This window comes from Anas platyrhynchos, chromosome 10 (assembly GCF_047663525.1).
Source record: "Anas platyrhynchos isolate ZD024472 breed Pekin duck chromosome 10, IASCAAS_PekinDuck_T2T, whole genome shotgun sequence".
NCBI classification, from domain to species: Eukaryota; Metazoa; Chordata; class Aves; order Anseriformes; family Anatidae; genus Anas; species Anas platyrhynchos.
The window spans coordinates 9,557,688-9,577,351 of NC_092596.1; the positions used below are offsets into that span (position 1 = coordinate 9,557,688).

The 19,664-nt window shown below is 44.4% G+C and overlaps 1 protein-coding gene across 15 annotated transcripts in view; it reads left to right on the forward strand.

Moving 5' to 3' along the window:
* Positions 1-3,404: 3,404 nt before the first annotated feature.
* Positions 3,405-19,664, forward strand: part of IL1RAPL2 (interleukin 1 receptor accessory protein like 2) — a 365,272-nt gene continuing 349,012 nt past the window's right edge. For 9 of the 15 annotated variants that reach the window (XR_011811600.1, XM_072042781.1, XM_038184611.2 and 6 more), the window contains exon 1: positions 17,182-19,609. The gene's annotated coding sequence lies outside the window, so the exon portion shown is untranslated. Of the gene's footprint in view, positions 3,491-3,913; positions 4,067-8,275; positions 8,373-13,550; positions 14,260-16,881; positions 17,028-17,175; positions 19,610-19,664 lie in introns of those variants that run through there. The other 6 variants (XM_072042788.1, XM_072042789.1, XM_072042782.1 and 3 more) reach the window with 5 other exon arrangements.

Genomic DNA, 19,664 nt, shown 5'->3' on the forward strand with positions numbered 1-19,664 from the left:
TGTCATCATCTGCTTCCTCTTTTCAGTTTGATGTTTGGTAAATTCCTGTATTCCATTAAAGCTGGGAGTTTAGTGTTTTGTAAGCCCTGAGCCCTGACTCTGTCCTGCTCTGTGAGCTGTTGTATTCCCTTCCCACCACACTGGCTAAACTGTGAAGGAAGAAGTTGAATTATGTCAAGGCTTAATTGTTGCTAATACCAAGTGATTAATCAACACAGGATCTGTCTGATTTGCATCAAAAATTGTGAGATGGTTTGGGGATAAAAGTTGCTGTTTTACAAGTCTGCTGGTTGAGATGCGGACTCACAGTGACTGGTCTTCGTTTGATTTCTTTGGGACTGCCACGTGCTTTGGAGACCTGGCTCCCAGGAGCGAAGCAGTGCTCTGCTGCTCTGCTGGATGTTGTGGCTCACCTTGGGACACAGAGGGGAGGTGGTGCAGGGCACTCGCATTGTCATAGCTGACACAGCACCCTGCTCAACTGGGGCCTTCATTTATTGGAGCTGTCAATCTGGGATATACTCTGAGCATAAAATCCTCTTTAAAAGTCCCACACAAACAAAAGAATATCCCTAGGATTGAGGCAGAGCCAAACTGTTGAAATAAATTATCCAGAGTTAAGCAAGCATGAACTTTTTTGTTAAATTATGTAAATGTTGGAGAGGGCTGAAAAAACGCCTGGTTTTGAAGAAATGAGAATTCATCTCAAGAGTCTCTGATAGACTTAAGGCCAGCCAGGTGTGTCCCCAAGCAGCCTCACAGATACCAAGAGCCATGTTTGCTGCTGCTGCTTCTCTCTTTGTTCTGGATGCATTAGGGGATTTCTCCTCTCTTCTTCCTCCGGTGTGACATTCAATGTCTTGCTTTGATAACTAAGTGGAAAGCTTCTTTTACAACACGCCACACTTGCTGCTGACAGGTTTTCTGACAGGTAGCTAGAACCATGCTTCCCATGTCTGAACCTAACCAGCTGTGAGTAGTTCCTTCATGGGGAAGGTTGGAGCACGTTGATCTTACTGTCTTCTGATGACCTCCCTGTCAGTCTGCTGGGGTTCCCTCTGGTGTGCTTGCTGTGTCTTGTGCAATGGAAGGGTCATTTAACACACATAGTGTAGCTTACAAGTCTTGGATGTGGAAGGAAGATGTATGTTCTGCTTTTTCATGCCATTGTCTTCCCAAGGGCATTGCTATGATCTTTAACTTTGCGTTAAAAAATCCTTTTTTGTTTAACTTACCTCACCTGCTACCAATTACTGTGGTCTTGTCTTTAACCGTTTGTGCTCTGACTTTTCCATGCAGGCTAATTTTCTTAGCAGGTTTAGCTGAAGATATTCAGAAATACTACATATTGCTGTCATTGCAGAGTGCTAGGACAGATCTGAACCTTGGCTCAGCCTGACATGAGGGTACGAACAGAAGGCTGCAGAGCTGAGGATGCTTAGGAGCAGCAGATGGATCCAACTTCAGGGTGGCAATTCCAGCTAAGGGAAGTACGATTGCTAAGACAGAAAGGGAGAATACTCAGTACTGATGGACAAAGCTCTCATTAAGTGATAAGATGCAAAAGTCCATAACAGTTATTGTGCTTGTGCTATCCAATGATTTGTACTCAAAATGGGATGTGGAAAAGGAGAAAGTGAACTTATTTGTTTGAAGCAGGGGATAAGACAATCAGGGTGATTGGGAATGGCCACCACCCTCAGCACTGCACCTGGAGTGTGCCAGAAAATGAGGTAGGATGAAGAAATTCAGTTAATGTAAAGTAGGGAGGTATGGATGGAAAATGGAAAGGGGACAAGGCGTGAAGCCAAGGTGTGTCTTTCCAGCTAGAACGGTCAGGAGAGGATACAGGATTCCCACATGGGAGAGGTACGGGTCAGTAACACAGGTGACATCGTATATATTGATGTGAAATTAAGCACCGTGCTAAGCTGGGTTTGACCTACACTTTTTTCTTTATTAATACAGTATTTCTAATTGGCCTACAGCATTTTCATGGCTATATACAGAGCACTAATATGGATGGAAATGTCCCACCCAAACAATACCTGTGCACGAGGTGGTCTTGCTGTGTGTATGCTGGGCCATGCCCCAGGAAATGTTGGGAATCTGGGTCATATGGAATCAAATATGGGCTGGTTTTGGAATGTGTAAGAAGTAAAGTGGTAATTTGGCTTGGCAGATGATACACTGGCCTGGGAGCAAGGACACTACTCTCTGCTTTTCAGCAGTGCAGTGGGAGTCATGAGTTCATTACCTTTTGCAGTCTTTTACCCTCTCTCCATTGGTTTCGAGAGTCTGTTCACACTGCAAGCGAGTGTCTATCCATTGGAGCACAAATGAGCCCTGACCACCACTCCATCACCATAGAATCCCACTGATACAAATAATGCCCAATGTTTTTAACAGCCTACCTACAGCAGCCAGCAGAGACAGGCACTCGTTTAAAGCTAGGAGCATGCCCAGATGCCCAGGCGGGAAGCTTTCCAAAGCAAGAAGTTGAGGTGCTACTGGAGTATGTTACCCGTAAGTAACAACAGAGGATCTGAATGAACAATTGCAGAACATTTTAGCTTTGGATCCATATCCAAGATCTACAGCTCAGTGTCAATTTTCATTTAGTGCTTCTTTGAACTGGACCCTAGGGTCATTATTTGTGGTTCTGTCATTAAATTGTCATAAAAATATCGTGTATAGTATCAAACTTAGTAGCAATCATCTATTATAATTGTTTAACCTCAGTGACTTTCTACAGAGAACTGTTGGGAGCTGCCAATTTGCTCTATAATTAAAATCAAGGCCAGTAAGAGTGTTTGTGTGTGGCTGTACGTGCCTGCTACCCCCCAAGGCAGAAACCTCGTGGATGAAGAAAGTGAGAGGATAGAACCCATCGTGGTTATGCATCTCAGCTGGCACAGTGGTCATTCTGGGAGATCAGCCACTCTTACCTGATCCTCTCCAGAGTCATCTTTGGTTATTTTTGCTGTAAACCTTTGTAATTGCAGGGAAAGAAAATGACAGTTCCATTTTCCCTTTTAGTTTTAGCAGAGGGTCGAGGGCTGGTTTTAGATTGCCTGCAGTCTCAGCGGCCTCAGGAATTTGTGCTGCAAGTGCCAGGCCTGTTCTTTAGCAGCTGGAGATGTAAACACACAGCAATTGAGCGTTTAATTTAACTTTGAGGGGCTGTATGACTTTCAGATTCCGAGGGAAATTTGCTGCTATTAAGAGGAACCACTGATGTTTATATATACATTTCATTCCAACAAAAGGCTGGAAGAACTTTTTAATATTTATGGTGCAATAATTGATCTTTTACCACTGTCAAAAGCTGTTAAAGGCTTATCAGCTTGCTATTTCAGCACCATATGCTCTACACCAGTTCCTCACCATGTGTCTTTCCTGCTCTTTAGGGGAAGAACATTTGTTAGAATACCAAAACAGAAATGCTTCTTCAAGTGCTGGTGCCTGTGTGGATGTGCGGGACCTCAGCGTAAGCTCTCGTTTGTTGCCAGCCCTCTTGTGCATGGCGAGGTCTGGGGGACGCACGGTTGGGTCTCTGTGTAGTGAAGCATGGTGATGGTATTTTGTCAGAAAATGTGTCTTTGAATTTGCTTAAAGGTTGGCCTCAATAACTTTGTGCAGTCTCTGAGGGCTTCCTGAAGGCTGGGGGCTCCCGTGGTGAAACTGAGCGTGTTTCTATCCCAGTCACACTTTGCCAGCCTCACACCCATTTGTGCATGAGAAATGGGTCCGTAAAACATAAAGGATTGAGAGAAGAGTGAGAGGGAAGCAATAAGGGTGTGGGAAGAGGAGTTATTTAGATTGGATTTCTGTTTATTTTTATTGTGTAGTGAATTTATAGAGCAAGAGGGATGGAATGAGTTGCTGTCCTTCATAAATATCCCATTTAAAGGGTCAGCCATGCACGGCCTGTGAAGAGAGGAAGAAGCCAAGCCTTTGGTGTGTCTTACGTCTGCTCAGAAGATACTCGTGGCTTTTCCAAAGACCCTCAAGTACTGAAGAACTGCATGGCTAATTGGATTCCTCCCTCAAGGAAAGCTGTGAGGTGTGAGGCACTTGGTTCCTGTTGCTTTTTGTCTGTGTTATTTGGGTCCCTTTCTCTTTCAGGCTCTGGTGAAAAATCCTACTGTCACATCTCAGAAGGAGGTTACTGTGGCAACCTTAACTCTTGCTTTCTTGGCTGTGCAGCAGGCGTTGTGCCTTATTATGAGATGATTTTTGAAGGTTGTGGAGCTTTTGCAAACCTGTCTGTTCTCCATGGGAAAGGAGAAAAGTTCTGCTGGGGGTAGTGTTGGCCCTGGGAGCTCCATCGAATTTGGAGCTCCTTTTCTAGGAGAAATTACAGCCCTCCTTCACGTTCTTTCTGATCTTTCCTCGGGTTTCCCTCCTCTCCCTAACCTCCCAGTGACCTGTTCTTTCAGAGAGCATCTAAAAGTGTTTATAGACCTCCTATAACTAAGTAGGATGTTCAGCTGTGATCTCTTTTTTCCTGCTGTTTTTCCTCTTATCCTCCCTCTCCGATTTTAGCCATTTTCTCTAGCTGCTGCCTTCCTCTAACGCACAGCTGGCTGTCAAAGACTTGTGGAAGCAGCCTGATAGTAGAATTTACTTAAGGTAAGCTTCCTGACAACAGTGTGCTGGCTGATTTTTCAAAGTCATGTTTTGCTGCGAGGACTGTTTGGAACTAAATTAAATTATCTAGCGCAATCCTTGGTGGATAGGCCAAGGCTGGGAGGTGTAACACCCTCCAAGGCAGTGCTACGTGCATGTATTTTTATATTTACTTGTAATTTGGTGAGGTTTGTTTACATGCAGTGAAATAAGATGAAGCAAAAACCCTAAGAAGAGGAGCAAGCAGAAGAGTCCCATTGGACCAGCACTCGTGGGTTGCTTCCTAATGAGACTGGCAAGGCCAAGAAACGTAGAGGAATTTGGGAGAAATTACCATAGCAGCTTTACTTCGTGTTAGTTGAGGTAACACCTGACATGAAGACTGATAGGCTTAAAAGTGCAGCATCTGTGTGCCTGGCATAGCGATGTGGTGCTGTAAGCATGGGGCTGCGATCCAGGGCACCTGGGTTCTGCAGCCACTTTCTCTGCTGCAGCTCAAAGGATGTCACTTACCCCACGCTGTTGTTTCTCCTTGTGGCTCTTGTCTGTTTTATCTGTTGTGATTTTTGACTTCCCTCAGCAGATGCTGTCCCCTGTATCTGAACAGCACCAGGCACACTGGGGCTTTGCTTCTTATTGACAGATTTCTTAGCTTCAGTAATGGTGTCTGATGCTGAAGAACTACAATTTTGTCATTTGGAGTTATGTTGGCTTGGGAATGAGTCCAACTCTGATATTCCAACGGGTTGTGACAAAGCAATCGATCCCATCCCTGCTTCCAGTGGAAGGAGTTTAGGAATGCAGGAGGCCATCAGGTACCACGTTCTGGGTTTGTTGGCCTGCTTTGCTTATATGCAAGGGTGTTAAGATGTTTTACGGCCACTTTTTGGGGAAGATTATTGAAGCCACTGTATGATTCTGCAAGAGAGCTACGTCCATCTGTGAACTGTCAGTAAACTTGTGACATGTGGCTGGAAGGTGGCGGGTTCAGGCCTGAGTCCCTGCCATGAGGGACTTGGATTGGGTGTCCACATTTCAGACAAACATCTTGGTTGCTAATCCGTTTTCTGTTATTTTTCCTGTTTTTAGGGCAAAAGGCAGGAACATAGAATGACCACGGCATATAGATGCATTGTGTGCATAGTGGAAATGTTTTTTGTTTGCGATTCACAGCTGTGATTCTTTCTCACCAGTCTTTAGAGTCATGCTTTATCTTTTCTCTTTCAGAGAGAAGAGATTGAAGGCAAAGAGGACTTGGGAAAACAAATAAGTGATCAGCAGAAATAGTCCAGGGATGCTTTTATCACATGCCAAAAGACTGAGCCCATGGCACTGACATGCAGGCTCAGATTTACTTGTGAACAGTGTGATTTGAGATCCCAAAGACTAAGCCAGTGCTCCCTGATCTTGCATTCGTTATGCAGCTTCAGTACCTTCTAAGATCATGGGAAGATCTGGAAATCTGTTAAAAATGCAGGACTGAGCGTTATGTCACCTTAGGTCCTTCCTGCTAATAATTTAAATGTCAGGAGGCTGCATGGTTCTGTATGGAATGGATCAAAGTATGGCTTGATAACATAAAATAGCTGCTTTAACAGCGTGTAGTGAGGGGGACTCAGGTCTTTGTGCCCTTTGAGTAGCTTTGTTTCCTCACAAGGCTACACTTTTTTTACTTTACTTGAGGATATTTTGCCCAGAATTGGAGAAAGTGTTCACAAAACTGTGAAAGGGCATTGAAATTAAGAGTTGCTACACAAAATCAGAAATCACAAAGTTAATTCATTACCAATTAGCTTGCATTTCAGTACAACTTAGTTGATTCAGTGCCCCATTCGTTAAGCAGAACAGGGAAAGGTTTCTCCACTGAAAGCCCCGTCACACTGCAAGCAGGTCTTTGGGAGGCACCAACGAAAGTCAGCTGTTGTGGAAACCATCAGGATCCTTCTTCACATCCCACATGGGCATTGCTGTTTAGAATTGATGTCCAAAACCGATTAACCAATGATGGTTAATTCAAGAACACACCACCAAAAAGCAAAGTGGAAGCCACACATATTTAGCCTGCGTACAGGGAAAGACAAAGGCTGATGGCAGTGTATGAAATAAATCATTGCCATAGCTTATCAACTTGAGAGCATGAACCATTGTTAGCCTGCATTCTCTGTATTCTTTACCAGGTGCCAAGATGACTCTAGGAAACAATTTTTTTGTAGGGTTGACTGTTGTCTTATCTGAATTACGTTGGATGATAGAGATCTGCATAGGATAGGAAGAGGAATTTATCTTCCCTAAATGTATTATCTTCTCTTTTTAAGTTAAGTTTGCAGTGCTTTCCTAGCTTCTTTGTTTGCCTTAGTAAGACTCCATGTCCTATGTGCATTCACTCTTGCCAAACTTGTAGGAACTTAATAACTTTTGAACATCTCACTTTTTGCTGAATTTAAATCAAACTGGTCAGCAAGTTCAGTAATTCCTAGGTGCTGGCAGACAGAGGGCACAAGCAGTGCATGCTTCTTCTTAGGAAGTGAGACTAATAAAAAAAGGTCATATTTTGTTTCCTGTTCTCAATTAATTTATGTTGCTCATAAAAACAAAATCCGTTTTCTTAGAAGTATTGTTTTAGAATTTAGAACACGGTAGCAAGTGTGACTCCCCAAGGCAATTCTTTTCTTCTTATAACTTCTTAAATATATGTTTCTGTGGTGGTACTAAAATGAAGTAGAGAATTCACTCTAGACAAGGTGTTAGATGATGTGCATAACATAATTACTATGGAAATTGCTATAACACGGACAGCTAAGTATAAAATTTGTTTTTTGCCTGTAGTAATTTTGGATTCTTTTTTTTTCGCTAAATGTTATGATCCTGAATTGGAAGAATTCGTTTTGGTTGAAAAAAAAGTCAAAAAGAAAATAACTGTGTGCAGTTCCAGAGTCACGGAGTGGTTGAGGGTGGAAGGGACCTCTGGGGTCCCAGAACTGGGCACACTGCTCCAGGTGTGGCCTCCCCAGGGCTGAGCAGAGGGGCAGGATCCCCTCCCTCGACCTGCTGGCAGCACTCCTCCAAGTGCAGCCAAGGGTCCCATTGGCCTGCTTGGCCACAAGGGCACGTTGCTGGCTCGTGGTTAACTTCTTGTCCACCAGGGCTCCCAGATCCTTCTCCATAGGGCTGCTCTTCAGCAGGTCAGCCCTCAAAGCTTTGCTGAAACCAACGTAGGCAACATCCACTGCTCTCCCATCATCTACAGCCAGTCATTCCATCAGAGAATGCTACCAGATTGGTTAAGCCATGCTTGGTGAATCCATGCTCATTGCCTCCTGATCACCCTCTTTTCATCTTTTTTTTTAAAGGCAATATAAAAATGATACCACTGTTCCCACTTTTTTTTTTTTTTTTCCTCAATGAGCACTGTTACATTTGTTCAGTCCAGTAATATTTTTTAAAACTGCTGGTCCTGCAAGCTCAGCAGTTTTTAAAAATGAAGGTTCTGTGCTCCTGTGCCCAGACCATCACACATTATCCGAAAAAATAACAGTGGAATTGACAAGAAATTGAAATTTTGGTTCTCTCTCTTGCTGCCAGCACTGAAAATGTGTCTTTTGTTTTATATTTTTTTTCCTCAGAGCTATACTTTTTCTTCCAGGACAAATTCTAGCAATCTGCTTATTTGGAAAACCTAAGGAAAATTTGACACAAGCAACAAAGTTCTAGCTACAGCTATGGATTGTATCTCAAGAATGGTAGGCAACAAGATTTTTCTTCACCCTTCTCTGAGTACTGTAGTACTGCTGGTTTCATCCAAGGTCTCGGAGACCCATGGGATTGTCACTGATTTGGTGGGAATTTGAATCTGGCACTTAAAAAGGCCTTCCATTGTATCAGTAACCATGCAATGAACAGATTTGGGTTTTACATCCAGTTTTAAATTTATATGAATTGACAAATCCTCTGTTTTAATTTGCATCTGTTCAATACTTAGCCAAAGATTTCTTGGAGCTGATGGGGGATTTATTAAGATGGGTAGCTGCCCTTTGTTTTTGCATCTGTGTTTTCATTCCTAGAAATATTGGCTTTGTCTGGTGAGTGCATGAGGGGTTGACTTTGAGATTTAGGAACCGATTAAATCTATTGTACAGGAGAGAACGATATTCCTACTGCTGCCTTTGGGCATAATTTGAGCTAAAAGCTGTCTGGTTTCTGTTGGAGGGCAACAATCAGATCTATGGTATTTATTTTTGCTCACTGCATCTTTCAAACAACCTAGTAAAACCCTTCTCTTTCTAGCATCTGGCTCTGTCTCATTAACTTGATGAGCCTCAATGCTCCATTCATCCGTTTCTCCCATAAACAGCTCTGTTTTTCATTTTCCTGCTGCCTCCTTTCCATAGGATGTATGCTTATCTGCAAGTTTCTCCTCCTTCCTAGCATAAATCTCATGAAAAATCATTTGAGTCTGCCCACAGTAAGTGAAATAATGACTATCTTTTTGTTAGCTCCTCAGCTGGCAGATACAAACATGGGTTTCAATTTTTTGGAGCCTGGAGTCAGATTTGGCTCTGCAGAGGTAAAACTGCTGTGCTGAGGTGCTGCCTCCTCCAGGTAGGCAACATCAAGGACTGGTGTAAAAGAACCATTCGTTTCCTCTGTATGTTAGGTCACTCATGTCTTTGGTCTGATGGAATTGAAATCTAGGGCAATTAGAAGAAATTCCTTTATTTCCCAAATTTAAAACTTAATTTTCCCATGTACCATTCCATAAGGACAAGGTTTTATTGTAATGATTGCAGGATTTTCTCTCTCTCTCTCTCTCTCTCTTTAGATTTCATACCGAGGCAGGACTCTTTCTCATACAAAACTTGGTAAAAAGGACCATTATTATCCTTTCAGTCTTTAATGCATTCTTCACTTTTTGAACTTGCTCAACTTCCACTTCTTTAATCTTTTAAAAATCTTCAAGGACATGCTGGGGGAGAATGGGTAAGCATCTATTATTGTTGTGCCACTTCATTGTTCTGCATGAAACGAAGCCCTGCTACCTTCAAAGACCTATTCTTTTTCCTTTCCAGGGCAGTGGCTCAAAATATTGTAAGAGGAACATCTTATAACGTGCCTCCGTCTGTTTAACCGTATCTTTGCTGTGCTGGCAGCGTGCAGCGCAGCGGGTTTCTTCGTAGAGATTTGTTGCACACTGCGTTTGGGACAGGTCTGTGGAAATAGTGCTGTGGGGGATAGCTGGGACCAGGGAAATGTTCAAGATGCCGTGGGAGTGTGTGCACCTGGGCTGCCCCGAGCTGAGCAGCTCCTAGGGCAGGTGGCTGAGCTAAGGGGGAATGTAGGTCCGGGCAGAGACCTGCCCCCCAGCTATCCTCCTGCGCTGTGCTGCTCTGAAGCCCTGCTGTCCTGTCCCGACGTGAGAGAAGTTACTCAGAGCACAGAGCCCCGTAGGTGTGCACGGGCATGTCTGTAACTCTAGAGATGTTCATTTGTTCTGTAATCCACCTCAGGACAGATGAAAGACAGAGGCTGGTATTCCAGGAGCTGTCTGTGCTCTCCACCAGGCGTGCTGCTTTAATGGTGCCCTGTGTGCCAAGGCAAACCTGGAAGTCTCCTCCTTTTTGATTTTTACTGGCATTAAATAGAGCCCAGGGGGGATTCAAATGGCATCAAGCAAAGCTCCGGGCTGAATTCTTCCGATGGTCCATCACTGCTAACTGATAAATCTATTATACAAGCCTGAAAGCCGTGTGGGACAAAGGATGTTGAACAAAGCTGTATAGATAATCCATAAACACTGTCCTGCTGGGAAACAGCACAGAGAACACCGCTACCTTGGCAATGAGAGATCTGAGGATAACGCACCAAATCCTGTAATTAAATGACTTTTAGTGTTCCTAAATGTTATGTTTCATCTAGACTTCCTAAACAGAATTAATTAGAAGCTAATTAAAAGGGCCTCCTGCTTTCTTTCAAAGTATCTTTCTGGTATCAACTATAGCGAGTTTATCTACTCCCAGAGCACCATGAATCACTCCCCTGCTTAAGGGAAAATTGATTGCTGTTCTAATACTTATTGAATACCTATAACAGATGTTCAAATCTCTACAAGCTTGAGATAATTAAAATAATAAATCTATACTCATTTGACAAGAATGTTAGCAGGAATCAAAGATATAAATAACCCAGTGGAGCCATAAGATGTTATTCTGCCGAGTGCTACGATCGTGTTTGTATGGAAATTTTGAGCCTGATTCTACAGCCCTTATTTAGGAAACACTCCCATCAGGGGATGGTGTCCTGAGCAAGGCAGCGCTCAGTAAAGGTGCCAGAATCAGGGCTCAGGGCTGCATACCAGCAGTCCTCACTCACTGGAGTTGCAGATGTCCTGTTCTGCTCTCCAACACCAGAACCAGAGAGATATTGATCACTTCGTTTAAACCAATGAAGTGTGAGTGAATTATCTCTCAGAGTACAGAGAATGAAAGCACAGACAAGATAGCACATTACACAGGCAGGAAGACAATGTCTGGCACCTCTGTACACGGAGAGACCTTCCTATGCTGGCTTCTCTGCTTCAGGCCTTGGCAGTAGCTGGCTTTAATCCTTTCATATGAGGCCCATGAAGACACAATAATGGTAAAAATTACTCTCCTACCTAACCAGTCACTGACCAGTAAGTACATCCAACAGGAGAAGCAGCCATACATGGGGAAGCTGCTGACCAGATGAGGAGTTGTGCTCTAACGGGAACCTCCAACACTAACGCTGTTGTTTTATAAAAGAGCTATGGGACTAGAGGTCTCGATTCCCATAGTGTGGCTTGTATGACAATTCAAGACAAGAAAATGAAAAAGCATTTTAAAAATCAGCATTTCTTTTCTTCTTACCATGGTGGTAGCTTTGTGATTAGCTGCAACATCTTCCTCTTTTCAGTCTAATGAGCATGTTAAGCTGGGTTTCTTTGTGTAGTTTCTGGCACCATGTGTCCTCTCTCTGTCAGCTTCCTAAGATCACTTGAAAGGGAGATTAGTGGGAAGAATGCCATGGCAGGGTTAGGAAGATAACTTTGCAAGGCTCTCTCTTGTTCCTTTCCTCTAGCCTTTGTGCTCTCCCACAAGGATCCTGGCTGGCAAAGGAGGCCCAGCATGGCTAAACGTGAGGCAGTCACAGGCACACACTATCAGTGGGTCGATATGCAGCACATACATCCTTGGCTGGGTCTGCCAAGTGCCTGGCAGTGTCCCTCTTGTGCCCTCGTGTTTGCTTTGCTGTGATAGCTGTCCTTTCAGGGGCTCTGTTTGCACTGTGACTTCTTTTATCCCCTTTGCAGCTCTATTAGCAAAGAGATCTACCAGCACTTCATTCATTCTGTTTTTTCTTCCAGGGCAGATACATATAAATAAATAAATCTTTGTCAAGGGAACTCTAATGGTATGCTCCTATGTGGATAATTACTACTTCTCTGTCAGCAAAAGGTTGTAAAAAAAAAGTTCCTTTTGGGAAAATGCAGTAGAGACTTTTTCCTGGCAGGCAGATATTGTACAGATGTTCCTCTCTGGATAATACAGCTGAAATGCTCCTTGTAGGGTAACCTGACACAATCGCTTCTGTTGGGCTGATTTCTGTGTTACTGAAAGGCTGTTGACTGTTTTCCTAGGATGGAAAAAAAAAAAAAGCCTTCTATAGTTTCCTCCTACTGGGAAAGCATTATTCAGGCACCTGCTTCTGTCAGGATAATAGAAAATAAAAAATGCTCTTTTTCTCTCCTTAAATGCATCAGCATCTCGCTTCAGAAAAGCTGTTAAACACGTGCTTCAATCTGCATTTAGAGGGCCAGATCCCTCCCTGCTCAGCTACTGCCGAGCAGTGCCCGCAGTGCTGGGAGCACGGGTGTGCAGGTAGGGGCAGATGGACTCGCTGCGGGGGGCACGTTGCTGCCGGAGCCCTTTGTGGGGCTGGGCTGGGTGGGCTTTCTCCTGGCATCGTTCGTCTTGTGTTGAATCGTCCCAGGCACGTTACCTGGGGGAAGCTTTGCCTGCTGCAGGGTCTGTGGTGGGGAAAGGCAGAAAGGCAGACCTGGCCAAATCAGAAACCTTCCTTATTTCTGTCCCCAGCTGCAGCTGGATGGTGCTGCAACGCTCAGCTCCAAGCCTCAGCGCTTAGGAGGGCCTGGAGGAAGCGGCAGGTGGTGCAGTGGCTGTTTGTGCTTGGTGCCTCTGTGTAAACACGGTACTTTTGGGAGGGAAATTATTACCTGTCTCTGTCTATAAGCACGAACTGCTGCTTGGCCCGTTGCCTTGTGCCAGGCACTGCCACTCGCGGGAGCTGGGAGGAGAGGAGCCCAGAAGAGCTTGTCAGCCTCAACTTGAGGATATGTATGTGAGAAGGCTTCTTTTTTCTTCTTCTTCAAACCTTTTTTGCCAGTGGGGGTGGGTGGGGAATGGGGAGACAACTTGGGGCATTTCAGATACTTTAGACTATCAGCTCTATAATGAAAGGGTTGTAGATTAAAGAGTAGGCTTTAATTGCTGATGAATCAACGTGCTGTGCATGATGTGTGTACAGGAGAAACAGAGAGCTACTCAAGGAAATTACTGCTTTTCACCCTCCTAATTACTGCTGCACTGAGGTCTAGGCAGAGGTCTAAGTGCTGCTTCCCAGTTGCTTTGTGTCCAAGAATTCTGACAAGTAAAAGGAAATGAAAAACGTTTTGTAGTTCAGTCAGGTCCAATCTGATCTCATTCCTTTCTGTCAGGCTGTCCCCTCCTTGTGAACTACCAGTGGTGTCACCGTGCAGAGGGATGGTGGCATCCCTGCCCCAGTGATGGAGCTAACTGGCAGTGGTCGCTTTGAGAAGACTGCTGTGGAGCTGGTCTGAGTGCGTCTAACATTGTTTTTTTTGTTTATTTTATTTTCTGTAGGACCAAGACTTGGAGACTTTGTGAAAACTGTTTTTAAAGATGCTTTGTATGAGCCAAGCGTTCAGGTGTGGTGCTCGGTGACGGCAGTAGTTGCTGCAGAGGGAAGTTAAAGCACTGCTGTGCTGCTTCACCGTGGAGAAAGAATGGTGTGAGGAAATCAGGTAAATGTTAAATCCAGTGGAGCTCACCCAAGGCAAAACTTGATCAAGTGATACATCAGCTGGTTGAGTGATTCCCTGGAAAAGCACAAAGAAAATGATGGCCCATTTAAATGGTCTGGACCTGCTGCATGGATCTCACTATGTAAAAAATGTATCTCTCTGTCCCTAAAGCAGATGCTTTGGAGGGAGAATATGATGTTAGTGCAAAACATCAGTATGGGTCCTGGAGTCACCCTGCCCAAGGGAATCACAAGGACACCTGATGGGTGCAGGGGCTGGGAAGAGGATGTGGAAATTCCACTTTGCAGACTGTTGCTCTGCCCCCAGAGGTTTGAATTAATACAGATGTATTGCAGACTTTCATGCCTTCCCTTTGTACAATTTGTTTTCTCCTTTCTCAGGAGGAATACCTACTAGTGTAGAGTTTCTGCTGAAAACCAAATCTGTGAATCCGTGACACTGCAGCATCTTTACTGGATTAACTAGCCCCAAAACAGCAGTGATGGTGGGGAGACTGCCTCATCTGCTCCAGCTCCTTGGAGTTATCAGTGAGTAAAACCGAACTCATAGGAGAGGGAGAAATACCTCAGGAGCTTTAAGGAATTGGGGAATCCAAAATAAAGGATTTTCTCAATGTTTAAGCAATTATTCCTTTGATAAAGTGTGTGTAAATGTCACAGCTTGGTTGTTCAGGCACGTGGGGATGTATTTTAAGTACAGCTCTGCACAGTGCAGAGGGTAAAAGATGCCTCCTAGCCTTGTTGTTTCTCTTCCTCTGTGAACAAGAAATGTTTGCTCACAGAGGAGGAAGAGCTTTATCTGCCCAGCCTGATACTCTGACCAGCAGGTTGCAAGGTCACATTGCTCTTTCTTGGGTGTGACGACCTCCCTCCCCAGAGCTTGCCTTGCACTTGAAATAAAGTCCCTTAAGTTAATTGCAGTTTACTGCTAGTTTTTGGAAGAGGCTTTCAGTATTCACATATTTCTTTCCAGCAGTAGATGGCAGCAATTTTCTTAGTCCTGATCTGACAAAATCTGCATGTTAATTACTGTAAATTAAAGTATTTTAAAACTAAAGGTTTCAGTTGCCCTTTTCAGCACTCATTATTAACTAAGATGTGATCCCTGCTTTCCCCTGATGTAGAAGGTGTCAGAGGCCATTCATCCACCGATGGCTGGCCTCAGCAGCAGATCAGAAGCCGAGTCAGTACCGTGCTGGGCAAGAGCAGAGACGAGTTCTTGAGCCTGCCTGTGCTTGTCTTTTGTAAAGCCCAGCCAGCACCAGGGGTGCCGAGAATGGTCCTCCAGACACCAGCAAGAGGTAGAACAGCCTCCAGCTCCTTTGAGGTTATGCTGGAGGCTAACACAGGTAAGGGAAGCACTTGGGTCCACATCCTTGTTTTCAGCTAGGAAGGGAACAAATAGCCTAGCAAATAATAAAGTACGTAAACACCATGGTAAATGGTTATTTCTGAGACAGATAATTTCTGCTCTTTTCTTTTTCTTCAGACTGTTTAAATAGTCAATCTGTGTGTATTACTCTAAGCTGACTTTTTCCCCTTGCACATGTATTTCCAGAAGATGGTCCTTAGGAGACTTATTTTTGAATGAAGTGTTCATGTTCAGTACAGAGGTTTGCAACAGAAGCTGCAAAGTATGAGAAATAAATTGGGCAACATTACTACATGAATCTAAAATATAATGGCTCCTGTTACGTGCCCATGGAAATAATGAGGTTGGAATTAGGGAAGCTTCATCAACTTTAAATGAAGAACTGATCTCCAGTGGACAGAGAGAAAACGGATTTTAATGATTGTTTTAAACCAACATTTGGCGTAATAAATGTTTAATGCATTTGTTCTAAAAAAGAATTAACTGCAGTGCCACATCTTATTCAGGGCACAAGCACTGCTTCTGTTTGGTACTTCCTCCATCTTTGCTCTCTTCCAACATCTGTGATAAGCTGAGATTTTTAATGTTTATAATCCATGTCAGGATGTCTGATATATATACCCCTCTGCTACTGCTTTTGATGGCGTGTCTGCTTGACTTGGCTGTGTCACATGAAATGCATCTGCAAGGCCAAGAATCAGGCAAACTTATAATTGGGCAATTGTGTTACAACCGTATTAAGCTCTGCTCACCCTGAAACATCGCAGGAATTACGAACTGCAGCTTTGCAGTCACGTGTGCTCCATTTCTAGCTGTACATTAGGAACCCGCACGCTATGTCGTGTTTAAAAATGTGCCCGCAGTGTAATGCTGCTGCGTGCAAGGGCCTGACCTGCCCCAAATCGGAAGGAAAATTAGAAGGGGATGGGGAAGGATCCCTGTATAAGGAAGGATCCTTGTATAACTTGGGCATTGTCACCATCACAATCGCTGTGGACAGCTGACCTATCTAGCGAGGGAGATGAAAACCTTCTCCTTGCTCATTAAAGGAAATCAGGTGTTAGATCTGAGCCCGAGGTGGTTCTGCCTGAGCACAGCTGTTTTCACAGGGGCCCTGGGGGAGCTGAAGGGATTTGGAGCATGATACCAGTGCTTGTAGGTTTAATGTGATGAATCACACCTAGGGCCTGAGCAACCTGGCTGGGGGCTCTCAGCACTACTCGGAGCAGTTTTAATTTGGGGCTTTCTTCCTCTTGCTGGTGTCTGAAGAGTGACAGGCTGAGAAAGCAATTGTGGTTAACAGCTTGTGTGAGAGTTCACTTTTCCTGATAACTTTCCAGAGCTGCTAGGAGCTTTCAGCTAGAACCTACTACTGAACCATCCTGCTGGAGTCCTCTGCCCTCCCAAGGACCGGACTGCATCTTCTGAGCCTTCTGCTGGCTGTCCAGATGATGCCTGGAAAGTATTATTGGGTCTCAGTTTTGTTTCTTGAAATTACAGCAGAGATGTTGTGTGCTTCCATGGAAGTAGTTCAGTAGTTGGTACTGGCAAAAATGCTCTTGCTTGCATCTTGGGTAAGTGACTAGTTCTGAAATTAGCCCTTAATCAAAGAGAAGCAGTCAAGGGCTGTCTGCTGTCCTCTAAAGCCTCCTCAAGGAGCTCCTCAGTCATTCTCTTTGCTCTTTCACTCTGGTTGCTTTTACGTTCTCCTGAGTACACTCTAAAGGTGAAAGTGCTCGTGGGACTGGATGTTCACTGTTAAAGCTGTTTTCTTCCAGGTGCTCCTTTTGACCTTGCTCTGTTTCCCCTGCTGAAAAGGTCAAGTACACATTGAGCAGAGCTGTGCCTACCTAACAAGTATCCTACCTTGTCCCATGGTAGCAGGACCATTTCGCAGTGAAGTGCTCCCAGCAGAGAAATGCAGGTAAACAAATAATGCTTGTACACTTCAGGGGCTCCTGCAGACTCTGGCTTGGAGCAGCAAGGTGAGCAGGAGGCAGCCCCTGAGGCACAGGATGAAGGGGCTGGTTTAGGAGGAGGGGGCTGGGAGGATGCAGAGCAGAAGCTGTCTGCTGGGTGGGAGGAGAGGGATGAGCCTGTGCATGGAAATAGCTTGTCCTGGCACTCGTACACGGCTGCTGTGAAAGGAAAGCAGCAGAAGTTGTGAGGACCACATTGTTGAGTCCAAATCATGTTAGGTGTCTTTGATGCGCACTTTCAAAGTGATGTTTAGGCTTTCTATTTATCTGTTTGAAGCCTCTGAAATTCTCTCTCCCTGACTACATCACCACTATGGGCACTCGTGTTTTCTGGAAACAGGCCGTGTGATACCTCATCCGTCCTCCCCAGAGCCTGGATTGGAGTGATTTTGTTCTCTGAAGTGCTTCATGCTTTAAAGCGACTGCACGTTTGGGGTCTGTGGTTGTCTTCTCCATGACTCCTCAGCATGCAGATTTGTCTCTGAAGCCCTGAGCTTTTTTGCCCCTTGCTACTGCCAGCACCATAATTCTTTGGGATGTGCTGGCTTAGTGCTGCGTTTTGACCGTGTGCTGCTGTAGCTGCTGTGCAGGGTTTGTTTGCAGCTTTGTCATGAAGGTCGCACGGGGATCTGTGACAGCAGGGACCAGCTCCCTTTGCTGGGGATGAAATGTAAGCGCTCTCATTATCAAACATGCACCACGCTCCCGCTCAGCACAGGCTACATCTGCCGGGAAGTTGAAAGGCGATGAGTTTGCATTAGACAAGTAAACTTGAAATATGAATTCTCCCTGTCTGAGATCCCTGTGGCCCTCCCGATGCAGTCCTTTGAGCAAGGGCTGTCATGTACTACATGGCTGTGTAGCTTAGCACAATAGGGCTCCGGCTCAGCTGATGCCTCTAGATACCAGCAGGAAATAAATATTAATAACACGGGAGTCTCCCTGCTTGCTGTGTTCCCGTTTCAGGCCCTCTTATTGCTGCTCCTTTGCAGCTGGAGAAATGGATGCAAAACGATCATCTCCTTTCAAATAACGCTAGAGCTGGAAGTGGAAGGGGCCAGAAGGGGCAGCTGAAATAACTACGAGCATAGGGGGACTGTCATCTGAGACGGTATTAAGCAAGATAAATCCCACTTAATTCTAAGAGCAGGCTAATAAAGAGGAGTGTGACAGAAGGATGTGTAATAATGAACAGCACTGAGAGGGTCAGTGGGGTTATGCCTCACTGTGTATTATTTGCAACACACAAAAGGGATGTTCAATGAAATCCGAAGGCAATGAACTTGAAATGGGTAAATGAGTTCTCTTTATACTCTGTGCAAAACTTAACCTGGTAGACCTCGCTTCTGCAAGATCCTGAGTTGTTATGAGACATACTAAGATACAAAAGTGGTGAGGATTTTATGTGCCACGCTGTTTAGATCTATTCAGTTCATTTAAAAACAGTTTATCTTCATGTGTTAGCCAGAAACGAGAGCAAGCTCTGCTTCAGATGCAGAAGCAAGCAACTTCCTACAAAAATCCTATAAAATATAAAGTGAAGACTATGCGAAGCAGAACATATAGCTTTCAAAACTTTGTCTTTTCAGTATGATTGGGAAGATGAGGTGCTAAACAGGGTAAAGGTTATAGGACTGTAGGCTCAGAGAGACTGGATTCACAACTGGTTTTCATCTTTTCATAGAATCACAGAATGACTTGGGTTGGTCAGGATCTTAAAGTCCATCTGGTTCCAACCCCCTGCTATGGGCAGGGACACCTCCCATCAGCCCAGGCCGCTGTTTTTTTATTATTATTAATAATTAAATAATTATTGCTTCTGTGGTTTTCATTGCACCTGATGTTTATCTTTTGCTTTCTAGAACTTGCTAGAAGATTCTCATGGCTGGGAAAAAAAAAAAAAAACAAAGTGGTGGAAGTATTTAACGCATGACATTATTTATCTTTAGGATAAATGACTGCAGATTTAACTTTGTTCTAAAATTGATTACATCTCTTTTGCATGCTTGATGTTATCTGTGGGGCTTTCAGTCATGCCTGTGATTTAGTTATCACACAGCATCGGGTCATACCTGCGGCTCTGGAGCCTGAAAGAATTGGATAGGGTTAGTGCTACCCTGGCAATGAATTCCAGATAGGCAGACCAAAGTAGGTCGAACTACTTGATGTGGTTTGCATGGATTCCTCCAAACCCAGGGCTAGATTCCCCTCTTGGTTATGTTAGCATGGACTCCATTCAGTAGTTACCAGTATTCATTTAGGCAGAACAATTTCACCTGTAAATCTCTTTGGCTGATGTCCGTGCTCAGCAAGGCGGGCTACCAATGTCAGACATCCTGGACAGATGGCCACTGGGCACGTCAAGCAGCTCTGCAGGTCAGATCACTGCCACGTGGAGTTACTACGTCCCTCGTGGGATATTGTGAACGTCGTGCTTTGGGCTGCCACAGCATGGAGAGTCCGCTCCAAAGTCCTCCTGTAGCAATAGCACATCCTGCAATGCAACTGAGTCTGGCCACTCCGAAAGGTACTTCTGATGTCTGATGATAATTTCTCATTGCACTGAAAAGCAGAAGGGAAAT